Here is a 14,658-nt window from a genome sequence, read left to right on the forward strand (position 1 = left end):
GGCTGCCCTCTGTGAACTATATCAGTGGGCTCCCCAACCCTCCAGCTTCCAGTTAGGCTCAGCCAGTGGGAGACACAGCAGGAGATCAGAGGAAAAGAGGAGAGGGGAGGGTATTGATTTCCCTGGCTCTCTGTCTCCATTAGGCTGTATTTTGGAAGTAGCTGACTTTTTCTACCAAAGGCTACGGCTGCTATCGGGGGCCAGCAGCTTTAACTCTCACCCATCTTAGGGATGGTAAGAGGATATGTCACCATCTCTTGTTGGTATCCCTGATCCCACCCACAGCTTGTAATCAGCCCGTCTGCTAACCTCTCTGCAATCTCTGTATCTGTCAGAGGATACAGCTCATCTACATTCTGCAGTGGTCTCAGCTGGCACAGGAGGCAAAGGAGGAAGCAAGGAAGCATTGAGAATACTACAGTAATAATGCAGGAGGGAGATGATGGTGGGGTAGCTTTCCAAGGTCAGGCCAACAGGATTTTCTGATGGATTGCATATGGCGTTTGAATAAAAGAGAAGTTTCCAGGATGATTCCAAAATGGTTGGCTTGAGCAACTGGGAAAATGGAGTTATTTATTGAGATGGGTAAGACCAAGGGAGAGGCAGGTTGGACATGTTAAGTAAGGGATGCTTTTTAGACTTCTAAACGGAGACATTGAGAGGCAGATGGAGCTTTGAGTTTGAATTTCAGGGCAGAAATTCAGGCTGTAGATAAGACTTTGAGAACTGCCCGTATACAGATGATATTTAAAGCCATAGGACTCATGAGATAACCAAGGAGAGTTTGAGTGAGGTCGTATAGTGAATGCTGCGACTTTCCAACATTTGGAGGCCGGGAAGATGAGAACAAAGAACAATGAGTGAAGTAGGAGGAAAATGAAGGAATTGGGTTTTCTGGAAGCTAAGTAAAAAAAAAAAAAAAAAAAAAAAACTTTAAAGAAGGAGAGAGTGGCTGGGCGCAGTGGCTCACTCCTGTAATGCCAGCACTTTGGGAGGCCAAGGTGGGCAGATCACAAGACCAGGAGATCGAGACCATCCTGGCTAACACGGTGAAAACCCATCTCTACTAAAAGTACAAAAAATTAGCCAGGCATGGTGGCACATGCCTGTGGTCCCAGCTACTCAGGAGGCTGAGGCAGGAGAATCGCTTGAACCCAGGAGGTGGAGGTTGCAGTGAGCCAAGATCGTGCCACTTGGTGGCACTCCAGCCTGGGAGACACAGTAAGACTCCATCTCAAAACAAAAAAAAAAAGGAGAGTGCTCAACCATGACAAATACAGCTTTTATTCAGATTAGATAAGGCCTTATCATGGAGGTTAGAATTTGAAATATGAATGTCATTGATTATCTGGAAACGGTGAGGTTGTGGGGATGAAAGCTTAATTGGAAAGGGCTCAGAGAAGAGGAGAAATTTCTGGTTCTATTCATGGCAGAGTAGCTGGTACTGGACAAATCTGCCTGTCATAAATAACTGCAAAAATGGTCAAAATATATGAGACAGTTATTGGGCATTGGACTGCAGGCAATGCCATGCTACAATCCTTTAAAAAAAAAGGAAATACACAAGGCTTGTGGTAATTTTCAAACTGTGGTACCAGGAAGAGAATTACAAGCAGACAGTCACAGTCTCTCTGGGTAGAGAAAAGGAAGCTCAGGGTTCAGGGCAGCGAAAACAGCTAGAATTTGTGGGCAGGTTACCAAAAAGGAGGGAACCACAGAGAAATCCAGAAAGGCTACCATTCAGAAGTAAAGACCATACCTTAGGAGTAAGGGCTTCATCCTAAAACTGTGAGTAAAACTGAAATAGAACTACCCTAACGAAGTCTAAAATCAATCTTTAACAAAATCAAGACAATCCACCAGTTCCTTAACTGCCAGAAAAAAATTTTTAACACTCTTCAGGGGATACTGTCATAATCCAGAGTTTCTACAATGAGGAACTCAAAATGTTTGGCGTATAATCAAAAATTACTAGACATGTAAAGAAGCAGAGAATGTGATCCATGACAAGAGAAAAAAAGAAAGCAGTCAATAGCAGCAAACTCAATATAATCCAGATGCTGGAATGAGCAGACAAAGGCATTAAAATATATAAATACATTAAAGGATCTAGTGGAAAGGGAGACAAAACATGTAAGCAGATGGGGAAATTCAACATAGAAATGAAAACCTTTAAAAATAATTTTGAAAATCACGCATGTATTTATTTGTAGAGATACGGTCTCCCTATGTCACCCAGGCTGGTCTTGAGCTCCTGGTCTCCAGCAATCCTCCAAAAGTACTAGGATAACAGGCGTAAGCCACCATGCTTGACTGAAATGAAAATTTTTAAGTGGAAATTCTAGAACTGAAAAAAAAAGAATCTGAAATAAAAATTTTTTGGAAGTGCTTAATAGCATATTAGACACGACAAAATAAAGAATCTATGAACTCAAGACAAGTCAACAGAAATTACCAAAACTGAGGCACACGAAGAAAGAAAGAATAATCAAATAAGACACAACAAAGCATTCAAAAATGTAGGACAATATTAAATGAGCTAATATGCTTTTATTTGGAGTTGCAGAATGAAAGAGAGAGAAAATGGGACAAAGAAAATATTGGAAGAGGTAATGGCCACTTTCCAAAATGGATGAATTGTAGCAACCCACAGATTCAAAAAGCTCAGCACATCCTAAACAGGATAAATACAGAAATACTATACCTAGACCATCAGAGTCAAACTACTAAAAACTAAGGACAAAGAAAGCATTCTTAAGAATCTGCTGGAGAAATATGGACACATCACATCCAAGAGAACAAAAATGAGAATTATGGCTGACTTCTGATCAGAAACTTTAGAAACCAAAGATAATAGAATGATATATTTAAAGTGCTGAAGGAATGTAGAATTCTTCATCCTGTGACAACATCCTTTAAAACTCAAGGTAAAAGAAAGACATTTTCAGGAAAACAAAAATTGAGATAAGCCAGGTGTGATGCCTCACGCCTTTAATCCCAGCATTTTGGGAGGCCAAGGTGGGAGGATCACTTGAGCCCAGGAGTTCGAAACCAGGCTGGGCAATAAAGTGAAACCTCATCTTAACAAAAAATCTAAAAAATTAGCCAGGTGTGGTGATGCATGCCTGTAGTCCTAGCTATTCAGGAGGCTGAGGTGGGAGGATCGTTTTAGCCCAGGAGGTTGAGGCTGCAGTGAGTAGTGACTGCACCACTGCACTCCAGCCTGGGTGACAGAGCAAAACTCTGTCAAAACACACACACACACACACACACACACACACACACACACACACACACACAAAACAAACACTAAAAAACATTATTTAGGTGACCCAAATGGAATCTTAGATCTTTGGGAAGGAATAAAAAACACCAGAAATGGTAAATAAGTAGGTGTTTATAAACATTTAAGGCCAGGCACAGTGGCTCACGCCTGTAATCCCAGCACTTTGGGAGGCCAAGGCGGATGGGTCACCTGAGGTCAGGAGTTCAAGACCAGTCTGACCAACATAGCAAAACCCCGTCTCTACCAAAAATACAAAAATTAGCCAGGCGTGCTGGCAAACACCTATAGTCCCAGCTACTCAGGAGACTGAGGCAGGAGAATCGCTTGAACCCGGGAGGTGGAGGTTGCAGTGAGCTGAGATGGCGCCATCGCACTACAGCCTGGGCAACAGAGCGAGACTCCATCTTGGAAAACAAAACAAAACAAAACAAAAAAAAAAAACCTACCAACGTATGAAAGCAAAAATATTAACGATGAATAGTGGTGTTTATAACAACGGTAGAAATAAAATATATGACAACAATTGCACAAAGAGAAGGAAAAGTGTAAATGAAGCTATTCTGTTCAAAGTTTTTACATAATATGGAAAATGATATACTATCCATTCAAGGCAGTCTATGATAAATTAAAGATGAATATTGCAATCTCTAGAGCACACTAAACAAATAAACAACAAGAAAGTTTAAACAAACAAACACTAAGCAAACAACAAGGAGGTTTAAAAGTCAGTGGAGATATTAAGTGTCCATGTAAGTTCACTGACTGTGAGAAACAAACCACAGTGTTATGGGATGTCAGTAGTGGGGGAAGTCGTGGGCGGAGAGGGACGGGGACATATGAGAATTCTCTGTGCTTTCTACTCAATCTTGCTGTGAACCTGAAACTCCTCTCAAAAATAAAGTCTATTTTTTTAAAAAAGCCAAGAGAGCACATACAAGACAATTCTAAAATACACTTAATCCAAAATAAGAAAGAAAAGTAAAAAAACGAAGAAACAAGGAACAGATGGAACAAATGGAAGACATATAGAGAAATGGTAGGACTTAAACCCAAGCACGCCAATCATTACATTACATGTAAACAGACTACAAGTGAAAAACAGAGAACATCACATGGGCTACAAGAACAAGACCCAATGATATGCTCTTCTCTAAGAATGTGAACACCAAAATAAAGAAAGTAAAAAGAGGCCGGGCGCGGTGGCTCAAGCCTGTAATCCCAGCACTTTGGGAGGCCAAGACGGGCAGATCACGAGGTCAGGAGATCGAGACCATCTTGGCTAACCTGGTGAAACCCTGTCTCTACTAAAAAATACAAAAAAAACCCCAAAAAAACTAGCCGAACGAAGTGGTGGGCGCCTGTAATCCCAGCTACTCGGGAGGCTGAGGCAGGAGAATGGCGTAAACCCAGGAGGCGGAGCTTGCAGTGAGCTGAGAGGCGGCCACTGCACTCCAGTCTGGGCGACAGAGCGAGACTTTGTCTCAAAAAAAAAAAAAAAAGAAAGTAAAAAGAATGGGGAGAAAAGGTATGGCATATAAACACTAATCAAAAGAATGCTTGTGTGGCTATATTAATATCAGACAAAGAATACTTCAGGACAAATAATATTACCGGAAATAAAGACCATTTCATAACAAAAAAATCAATTCATCAAGAAGACATAATCTAAATGTACATGAACCCAGCTCAATACATGAAGCAGGCTGGGTGCACTGGCTCATGCCTGTAATCCCAATACTTTGGGAGGCCAAGGCATGAGGATCACTTGAACTCAGGATTTTGAGAACAGTCTGGGCAACATAGCAAAACTCCGTTTCTATAAAAGATACAAAAATTAGACAAGCATGGTGGCATGTGCCTGTAGTTCCAGCTACTCGGGAGGCTGAGGTGGGAGGATCATTTGAGCCCAAGAGGCAGAGGTTACAGTGAGTTGAGATTGTGCCACTACACCCCAGCCTGGGCAAGAGAGCCAGATCCTGCCTGTGATGGTTCATATTGCGTGTCAACTTGATTGGATTGAAGGATGCAAAGTATTGTTCCTGGGTGTGTCTGTGAGGGTGTTACCAGAGGAGATTCACATTTGAGGTAGTGGACTGGGCGAGGCAGACCCACTCTCAATCTGGGAAGGCACCATCTAATGAGCTGCCAATGTGGCTAGGATAAAAGCAGGCAGAGGAACGTGGAAGAACCAGACTGGCTGAGTCTTCCAGCCTCCATCTTTCTCCCATGCTGGATGCTTCCTGCCCTCAAACACTGGACTACAAGCTCTTCAGCTCTTGGACTCTTGGACCTACACCAGTGGTTTGCCAGGGACTCTCGGGCCTTTCGCCACAGGCTGAAGGCTACACTGTCAGCTTCCCTACTTTTGAGGTTTGGGACTTGGACTGGCTTCCTTGCTCCCCGCCTTGCAGACGGCCTATTGTGGGACTTCACCTTGTGATCGTGTGAGTCAATACTGCTTAATAAATTCCCCTTCATATATACATCTATCCTATGAGTTGTGTCCCTCTAGACACAAGTATTAGTCCCCCGACTAATACACTGTCTAAAAAAAAAAAAATACATGAAGCCAAAACTGACAGAACTCGAAGAAGAAATCAAGAACTGCACCATCATAACTGGAAATTCTAACACTCCTCTCGGAGATACTGACAGAGCAAGCATACGTAACAAATCATTAGCAATATGGAGGGTTTGCAACAGAGACTGTGAGAAGAGAAGGCGGAGGGAGAAACTTCAATCTTTCGAGAAACTGTACTTTAAAGACAGCCAGGCCGGGCGCAGTGGCTCACGCCTGTAATTCCAGCACTTTGGGAGGCCGAGGCAGGCGGATCACCTGAGGTCAGGAGTTTAAAACAGCCTGACCAACATGGCAAAACCCTGTCTCTACTAAAAATACAGAAGTTGGCTGGGCGTGGTGGTGTGTGCCTGTCATCCCAGCTACTGGGGAGGCTGAGGCAGGAGAATCGCTGGAACTGGGGGGTGGAGGCTGCAGCTAACTGAGATCAAGCCAATGGGCTCCAGTCTGGGAGACAGAGCAAGACTCAGTCTCAAAAAAATAAATAAGTAAAAATAGCTAAAATACAGAGAGCAAAGAATTGAGCAGTGGCTGGATTGGTGTACAGGATCAAGGGTGGATTAAGAGGGGAAAGTAACAGTGTGTTTGGGTGCCGGTGGGGCTATCCAGGAGGGGCGGATCCAGGAGGGATCCAGTAGTGGGATCTGGCGATTGGGGACAGTGAGTGGACAGCTTTAGATACAGTGTTTTTCAGCAGGCAAGAGAGGACAGGATGCTGGGCGTAGGCAGGAGAGTCAGCCTGAAGGGGAGCTGTGTTCATGTGTCAGGGGGACAGAGCTGGAGAAGGGGACTCTTCCCCAAGGTGGTGACAGCCTGAGCCTCTGGGCCCTGCTCTGTGGCCAGGCCTCCTGAAAATGGGCAACTTGGGCAGGATTCTCCCCAGTCTCTGAGACTCCTATGACCCTGTTCTTTGTCCCCAGATAATTCAAGTTAATCATGGGAAGCCACCCCATGATAAGAGGCTAGAACAAGAGTGCTGCTTTACAATGTTTCTTTTTTTTTTTTTTTTTTTTTTGAGACGGAGTCTCGTTCTGTCGCCCGGGCTGGAGTGCAGTGGCCGGATCTCAGCTCACTGCAAGCTCCGCCTCCCGGGTTCCCGCCATTCTCCTGCCTCAGCCTCCCGAGTAGCTGGGACTACAGGCGCCCGCCACCTCGCCCAGCTAGGTTTTTTTTTGTATTTTTAGTAGAGACGGGGTTTCACCATGTTAGCCAAGATGGTCTCGATCTCCTGACCTCGTGATCCGCCCGTCTCGGCCTCCCAAAGTGCTGGGATGACAGGCTTGAGCCACCGCGCCCGGCCTATAATTTTTCTATTTTTTTTTAACATTTAGAGATTTGTTTCAGCCTTTAAAATAACAGATAAGGATTGAAAATGCAGATAAGAATAAAAATACAGATAAGAGGCTGAGTGCGGTGACTCACGCCTGTAATCCCAGCACTTTGGGAGGCCAAGGCAGGCAATCACTTGAGGTCAGGAGTTCAAGACTAGCCTGGCCAACATGGTGAAGTGTGGTGGTGCGTCCCTATAGTTCCCAGCTGCTTAGGAGGCTGAGGCGGGAGAATCACTTGAACCCGGGAGATGGAGGCCGCAGTGAGCTGAGATTGCACCACTGCACTCCAGTCTGGGCAACAGAGTGAGACTCCGTCTCAAAAAACAAACAAACCAGAAAAGATGTTTAAAACATAGTTCACGGAAAAGGAAATGGCTCTTAAACCTAATTTCCCATAAGAGAAGTATACATTATACATTCAAACTACACTGAGATACCCATTTTCTCCAAATTGGCAAAGTTCAGAAAGTTTGCTAACAGATTGCATTGGTAAGGGTGTGGGTAAATGCACTCTAATTCATTTCTAGTGGCTGTGTAAATTGGTGCAAACCCTATGGAAGGCAATTTAGTAACATTTATCAAAATCACAGGTGCACAAAGGATTCAGCAATTTCTCCTCTAGGACTTTTTAACTTATCAAAAAAATCAAGTATGCACAAGGTGATTCGTGGCAGCCTTGTAAGAGCAAGAAGATTGGAAGCCTGCAAACAACCTAAGTAACCATGGGTAGGGACTGGAGGAACAAATACGGTATTTCTATACAATGGAAATCATGTCATAATCCAAGAAAACAGACTGCTCTTCATGCAGCTGCTCACAACTCACCGATCCCAACCAGTTACAGATTTCTTTATTCCTTCTCCACTCCCACCGCTTCACTTGAAAAGCCTTTAAAAATAAAAAATAAAAGAAAGGTCATGTGCTGATAAGGAATGATCACCAAGACAAAGTAAAAAATGCAAGGAAGTACTATGCTAGAATCTTTGTAAAAAATAAAAAATGAAAAAAGAGGCGGGGTGTGGTGGCTCACGCCTGTAATCCCAGCACTTTGGGAGGCCAAGGCAGGCGGATCACTTGAGGCCAGGAGTTCGGGACCAGCCTGGCCAACATAGTGAAACTCTGTCTCTACTGAAAATACAAAAAACAAAATTAGCAGGGCGTGTTGGCACACACCTGTAATCCAGCTAGTTGGGGGGCAGAGGTAGGAAAATCACTTGAACCCGGGAGGTGGAGCTTGCAGTGAGCTAAGATTGCACCACTGCACTCCAGCCTAGGCGACAGAGCAAGACTCTATCTCAAAAAAAAAAAAAAAAAGGAGGGGTGGAGAGTAAATATACAGATATATATGCAATTGCCAATACACACACATATAATTTGACAAATCGTATTTTAAAGAGAGCAAAGAATTGAGCAGTGGCTGGACTAGGGTACGAGATCAAGGGTGGATTGAGATGTGAAAAATAATAGTGTGTTTGTGTGCTGGGTTCGGGGGCTGTCCAGGAAGGGTGGACCCAGGAAGGATGGGATCTGATTGCTTTATATATACATGTATATGTGTGTGTGTGTGTGTGTGTTTGTGCGTGTGTCTTCCTGGAAAAAAATACACAAGAAACCAGGGTGGGGAACTGGGTAGTTGAATGACAGAGTGGGCGGGAGGAGAGAGATAAGGCAAGCGTTAGTAAAAACAAACACAGAAGGTAAGAGATAGCATTTAACAAACAGCTCTCCAGGCTGTCTACTTCCTCTTCCCTTTTCAATACTACTTCTCCTCTTCTAGACAGATGTGTTTCAGGAATTCCACCTATAAAGCCTGAAGGGTATGTAAACCCCACTCAGTCATTTGACCAGCAACTAGGCTAAGTGGGCAAGAGGTGTGCTGGGGTGAGTCCCTGGGCACATGGGTAAGTATGTTTTTTCTGCTTAAGATGGAGATGGAATTACCACGCTCAGGTGATGGTTTACAACCAATGATTCACCATTCCTGTTTTCAGTCTGGTGACATTTTTAAAACATTATAAATTTTTACATTCAAACTCTGAGAGCCACCGACACTGTCTTTGGTCATTTGTGAGAATGCTGTTGATATGATAACTAGATTAATAGAAAAAAGCTGAGGGTCAAATGTGAGCTGATGAAAAGTTGACAGGGTGTCTCCCTTCCCCTAATACCTCCACTTTTATCAACATTATGGATGCCATCTTTTTTTTGGTTTTTTTTTCTTTTTTTGAGACGGAGTCTCGCTCTGTCACCCAGGCTGCAGTGCAGTGGCGCAATCTCAGCTCAGTACAACCTCCACCTCCCAGGTTCAAGCCATTCTCCTGCCTCAGCCTCCCGAGTAGCTGGGATTATAGGCGTGCATTACCACGCCCGGCTGATTTTTGTATTTTGAGTAGAGATGGAGTTTCAACATGTTGGCCAGGCTGGGCTCGAACTCCTGACCTCGGCCTCCCAAAATGCTGGGATTACAGGCGTGAGCCACCACGCCCAGCGGACGTCATTTCTACAATAAGACGTTGGCTGAAGTGTACGGCCACTAACTCCTGTGCTGAGCGCACTGGAACAGACTGGTGGGGGAAGCGTTTGCTCAGCCCTGGACCACCAAGGTCTCCGCTGGGCTGCTCTCCCACTGGCCTACTGTGCCCCTGGCCTGCTTGCATGTGCAAGTCCACGGACACACGCCCTGCCTTCATGCCTTGGACTTTAAACACCCTGGGCAGCTGGCCAGGCCTTGGTTTTGTTTGCAGAGCTGCCTAATCTAATATTGGTATTTAGTAAACAAAGCCCAAACAAGGGAGAAGTAGGCCCCTCTTGCCTCTTATGAGCTCCCAGGGCTCTCCAGTGGACCCAAGAAGCACCGTGAGATGCCCCAAAGTGTCATGGCCAAATAAAGAAACTTGAGTTAACCTTCTCTGTGGTTGACAGGGAATGCTCAGAGCGGGAGTTTCAGGTCCAGGCCACCCCATGCAAGGAATCCTGCTAGGAGAAAATGGGTCACTCCTAGTGGGCTGGTCTGGGGCAGACGGGGGTGAAGAGGGCTGGCCATGTGCCCCTGACGCCCCTTCCTCAGATGCCCGCTGCTCGCCCACACCGTAGAGCCTGTGGGCCTTGCCCTCTTGCAGTGACAGCTCCCCCTCTTCTCACAGCTCCTGGCTCCCTCCTCTCATCCAGATGTGTGTTCCATGGAGTTCTAAAATTAAACAGATGCATCTGATAGTGACTTGCCCTTCACCCAGCCAGACACTCTCGAAGTGCCGAAGCCCATAGGTGGGCATCAGCATGGCGGTCGTTAGGGCCATGGTCAGAGATCCTGGAGGGCCTGGAGCAGAGGGGCCTTCCCTTCCCACGGGGCTCGGACCAAACCCCCGTCCCCTGTCGTGGCTGGTTCAGTTCCAGTCCTTGTGCCCTTTGAGATCACCTCCAGCCCCCGTCTGCAAAGTCCGCTCACCCACCCTCCTGAGGAGCTCGTGCACATCCAGGGCTGCCACAGAGGGTGACGTGCACCTGGGGAAGTCAGGCGGGGTCATGGGCTTGGGCCACAGCTGCTTCTCATGGACTGGACGGAGCAGGTGATGTGTCAGCCAGGAAGGAGGCCGTCTCAGCCACGGGCAGGCTCCAGGAACAGGTTCCTCACATCAGGACGCAGGCCCTGCGCTCCCCCAGGGCCCAGAATGCAGACGCTTCCGAAAGCGCTCACCTCGCATCTCCTGACCCACCTCCACCGTGCTGTCCAATCTGACGGCCACCAGCTACAGCGGCAATGGAAATGCACCTATTTGGAGTTGAGCTGTTCTGTAAACGTGAAACAGGCACCACGTTTCAAAGATTTAGTGCAAAATCACAACATAAAGCATTCACTAACAATGTTTTCTATTGATTATACATTACATGATAATGTCTTGGACATATTGTCTTTAATTATTAAAATTAACATTCCATTTCTTTTTCCTTCTTAAAAAATGTGGCACTTAGAAAATTTTATATTTATTTATTTATTTATAGATGGAGTTTCACTCTGTCGCCCAGGCTAGAGTGCAATGGCGCGATCTCGGCTCATTCCGCCTCCTGTGTTCGAGCAATTCTCCTTTCTCAATCTCCTGAGTTGCTGGGATTACAGGTGTGTGCCACCATGCCTGGCTAATTTTTCTATTTTTAGTACAGACAGGGTTTCACCATCTTGGTCAGGCTGGTCTCGAACTCCTGACCTCATGATCTGTCTGCCTCAGCCTCCCAAAGTGCTGGAGTTACAGGCGTGAGCCACCACGCCCAGCCTATTTATTTTTATTTTTTAGTGACAGGGTCTTGCTCTCTTGCCCAGGCTGGAGTACAGTGGTTCAATCCCAGCTCACAGCAGCCTCTACCTCCTGGGCTCAAGAAGCCTCAGCCTCCCTAGTAGTGGGACTGCAGACATGTGCCGTGATGCCCAGCTCATTTTTTTTTTTGTTTTAAAAGTAGAGACAAGGTCTCACTATGTTTCCCCAGCTGGTCTTGAACTCCTGAGCTCAAGCAATCCTCCCGCCTCCACCTCCCAAAGTACTGGGATTACAGGTGTCAGCCACTGCTCCCAGCCTAGGCAATTTTAAATTACATGTGTGACTTGCATTCTTTCTTTCTTTCTCTTTTTGGATACAGAGTCTTGCTCTGCCGCCCCAGCTGGAGTACAGTGGCACCATGTCACTCACTGCAACGTCCTGGGATGACAGGCATGCATCACCATGCCCCGCTGATTTTCGTATTTTTAGTAAAGATAGAGATGAGGTTTTGCCATGTTGGCCAGGCTGGTCTCAAACTCCTGGCCTCAAGGGATCCGCCTGCCTCCACCTCCCTAAGTGCTGGGATTCCAGGTGCCTGAGTGACTTGCATTATTTCTATGGGACAGTGCCAGTCCACTTGGTAACAGTGGAAGCCATATTTCTCAGAATCCCCTTCCTGTAGGTCTCAGGGCAGAGCTGTCAAGATGGAAGGCACCCGTGATTTGAGAGGCAAAGGTGAGGCTGGCCTTGCTGACCCACACTGACCCCAGGCCCACCCCAGACCCTTTGCTGCAAACTCACAGAAGACACCTCCCCGAGACGCCCAGCCCCGCCTCTTCTGCAGTCCTCCTCGCCCTCTACCCCCGCCACAGCTGGGTGAAACCTGACTCCTAGAATACATCCTTTATTCCATGATAGACCTCGTGGTTCTGGCTCCTTGTTGAACCCTGTCTGATCCCTACCTCTCCTGGGCCTCTGGAGGCCGCATCCAACACAGCTGAGAAGGTTAAGGTTAAGGTCTCAAAATACAGCCGGCTGCAGCTCAACAGCAAGAGGCCTCCTGCCCAGGCTGCGAGGGTTCCATTTCCTCTCCTTCTGCCCACCACCCCTGGCTATTCTCTCTCTCCTTCACTACCCACTTCCCCTCCTCTCCTCCCTGTCTGCTGGCTCCTTCCTTCCAGCCCAGAAGCAGCTCAACTCCCTGCTGCTTTTGAAACACCAACATGGCAAAAACCAAAACCTCCCTCCCTCCCACAGTCGAATTTTAAAGACACATCTACACTCCCTTCTTCACCTTTGGATCCTGTTGCAACACCAGGGACTGGCTTCTGGCCCACATCCCAGAGCCACCGGGGACAAGGCCACCAGTGACCTCATTTCCCAACCCCCGGCCTCTTTCCAGTCTTGCTCCACCTGACCTCAGAGCAGAGGTGGTCACTAGTTCCTCTTCCTCTGCCCTTTTCCCCACGACACCCCCTTCCATCCTTGTCACTGACGCCTCCTGGTTCCTCCTCCCCTGGCAGTCCTTACGTTGACATTTCCCAGGGCGCTGGCCTTAGACCCCTCACTTTATGCCCCCTCTGAGTAAGGCATTCATGCCAGGACTTATTTAAACTACTGTCTGTTTGGACGAACGGAGGCAAGATGGTGCACTTCCGGGTTCTTCTTCACCAACTTTTCCCGCGCGCGCGAAAATGCAGCCGGCGCCCGGGGAAGGTGCAGACCAACTGGGCATGCGCCAGGTGACGTCAATCCGAAGAGATCAAGATTTACCTGGTCGCACCTGTGGAACGCCCCTGACACGCCCGTGCCCCGCCTATTGCCCGCCCACTCCTAGAAAAGCCACTCCGGAGGGACGCCAAGCTCTGCCTTCCCACAGCCCCACTCCTGTCGGGATGTCGGGACTGTGGGAACTCAGTCCAAGAGCCCCACTGGGGGACTCTGTCGGCCTTCTTTGCCGGAGGCCGACAGACCTCTTCCCCACACCTTAGGTGACCAAAATAAACTTGCAGTTTTGCTCCTACACTTGCCTAGTCGCTGGTTCTTTTGTGCCCGCTCTGGTGGTCTTAGAAAAACAAATCAGTTGGTGCCGAACCCAGGAGGAGACCCCTCCTCAGGGTCCCCAGGGTCTGGGGAGCCTCCTCCTCCTCCTCGTTCCACGCGCAGACGGACCAGGACCTGAGACCCGCTTCCCTCACTCTCACGGCCTCTCTGGGGTAAGTGCCCTCGTCTCCTCTTTACCTCCCTCGGCCAAAATCCTGCGCAGGTCCGAGGTCCATTTTGAGCCACCAAGTGGCTCGGGAGACCCGTTCAGGACGGAGACGTCCGCCTGAAGGTAATCTCCACTTTGGCACCATGAGCCTCCAGTCTGTCTCTGCTGGTTCCAAAGGACGCTTTGAAGCCAGGCAGGGATCCACTTCCATGTCCATTGTGTCCATTGTGTAAGTAAAGAGGAAACAAACGGGAACCCCCCAGTCCAAATTTCCAAAGAGCACCCCTTAGGGTGCCTCCTAGCCAATTAAAAACCTTACAGCTTGAACAAGACCTTAGGAGGAAGCGGTTCATTTTCCTTTCCACTGTGGCGTGATCGACCTCAGCAATTTCTGCCAGCGGCTAGGCAAGTGGTCGAAATTAATTACGTACAAGGCTTTTGGGCCTTATGCTCTCGTCCCGACCTGCCCTATACTCCTCCTTCTCTCCCCGCTCTCTCCACCCCCTCCCTTCCTGCCCAGACTCCTCCTCCTCCCCCATCCAGACTCCTCCTTCCTCCTCCTTATCTACTAGTAATCCACTCGGTCCCTTGCCTCCTTCGGGGCCCCCAACTGGCTGTCTTGAGTCCCCTATCTCTGCCCACACCCTCCTACAGTGTTAGCGCCTTTGCGAGAGGTGGCTGGGGCGGAGGGGGTAGTCAGAGTACATGTCCCTTTTTCATTGGCCGATCTTTCCAAAATTGAGAAGCGTTTAGGGGATTTCTCAGCTAATCCCACCATCTACATAAAGGAATTTAGATACCTTTGTCAGGCCTATGACTTAACTTGGCATAACCTCCAGGTTATCCTAACCTCTACCCTAAACTGACTGAGGTTCTAACCCAGTATACCCGGTTAGATCCGGCCTCCCCCACAGGGGCCACCATTTTGGCGTCTTGTTTCATTTCTCAATCAGCTCCTGACATTCGTGGAAAACTTCAAAAGGTGGAGGATGGTCCTCGGA

The 14,658-nt window shown here is 47.5% G+C and overlaps 1 long non-coding RNA gene across 1 annotated transcript; it reads right to left on the bottom strand.

Moving 5' to 3' along the window:
* Positions 1-9,718: 9,718 nt before the first annotated feature.
* LOC117093297 lies at positions 9,719-12,623 on the bottom strand. Its single transcript, XR_004441095.1, has 3 exons — positions 12,408-12,623; positions 10,645-10,984; positions 9,719-10,382 (listed from the first exon to the last, which is right to left on the bottom strand). It is a non-coding gene; the product is annotated as an uncharacterized LOC117093297 (long non-coding RNA).
* Positions 12,624-14,658: the final 2,035 nt, after the last annotated feature.

This window comes from Trachypithecus francoisi, unplaced genomic scaffold (genome assembly GCF_009764315.1).
Source record: "Trachypithecus francoisi isolate TF-2019V2 unplaced genomic scaffold, Tfra_2.0 Lachesis_group12, whole genome shotgun sequence".
NCBI classification, from domain to species: Eukaryota; Metazoa; Chordata; class Mammalia; order Primates; family Cercopithecidae; genus Trachypithecus; species Trachypithecus francoisi.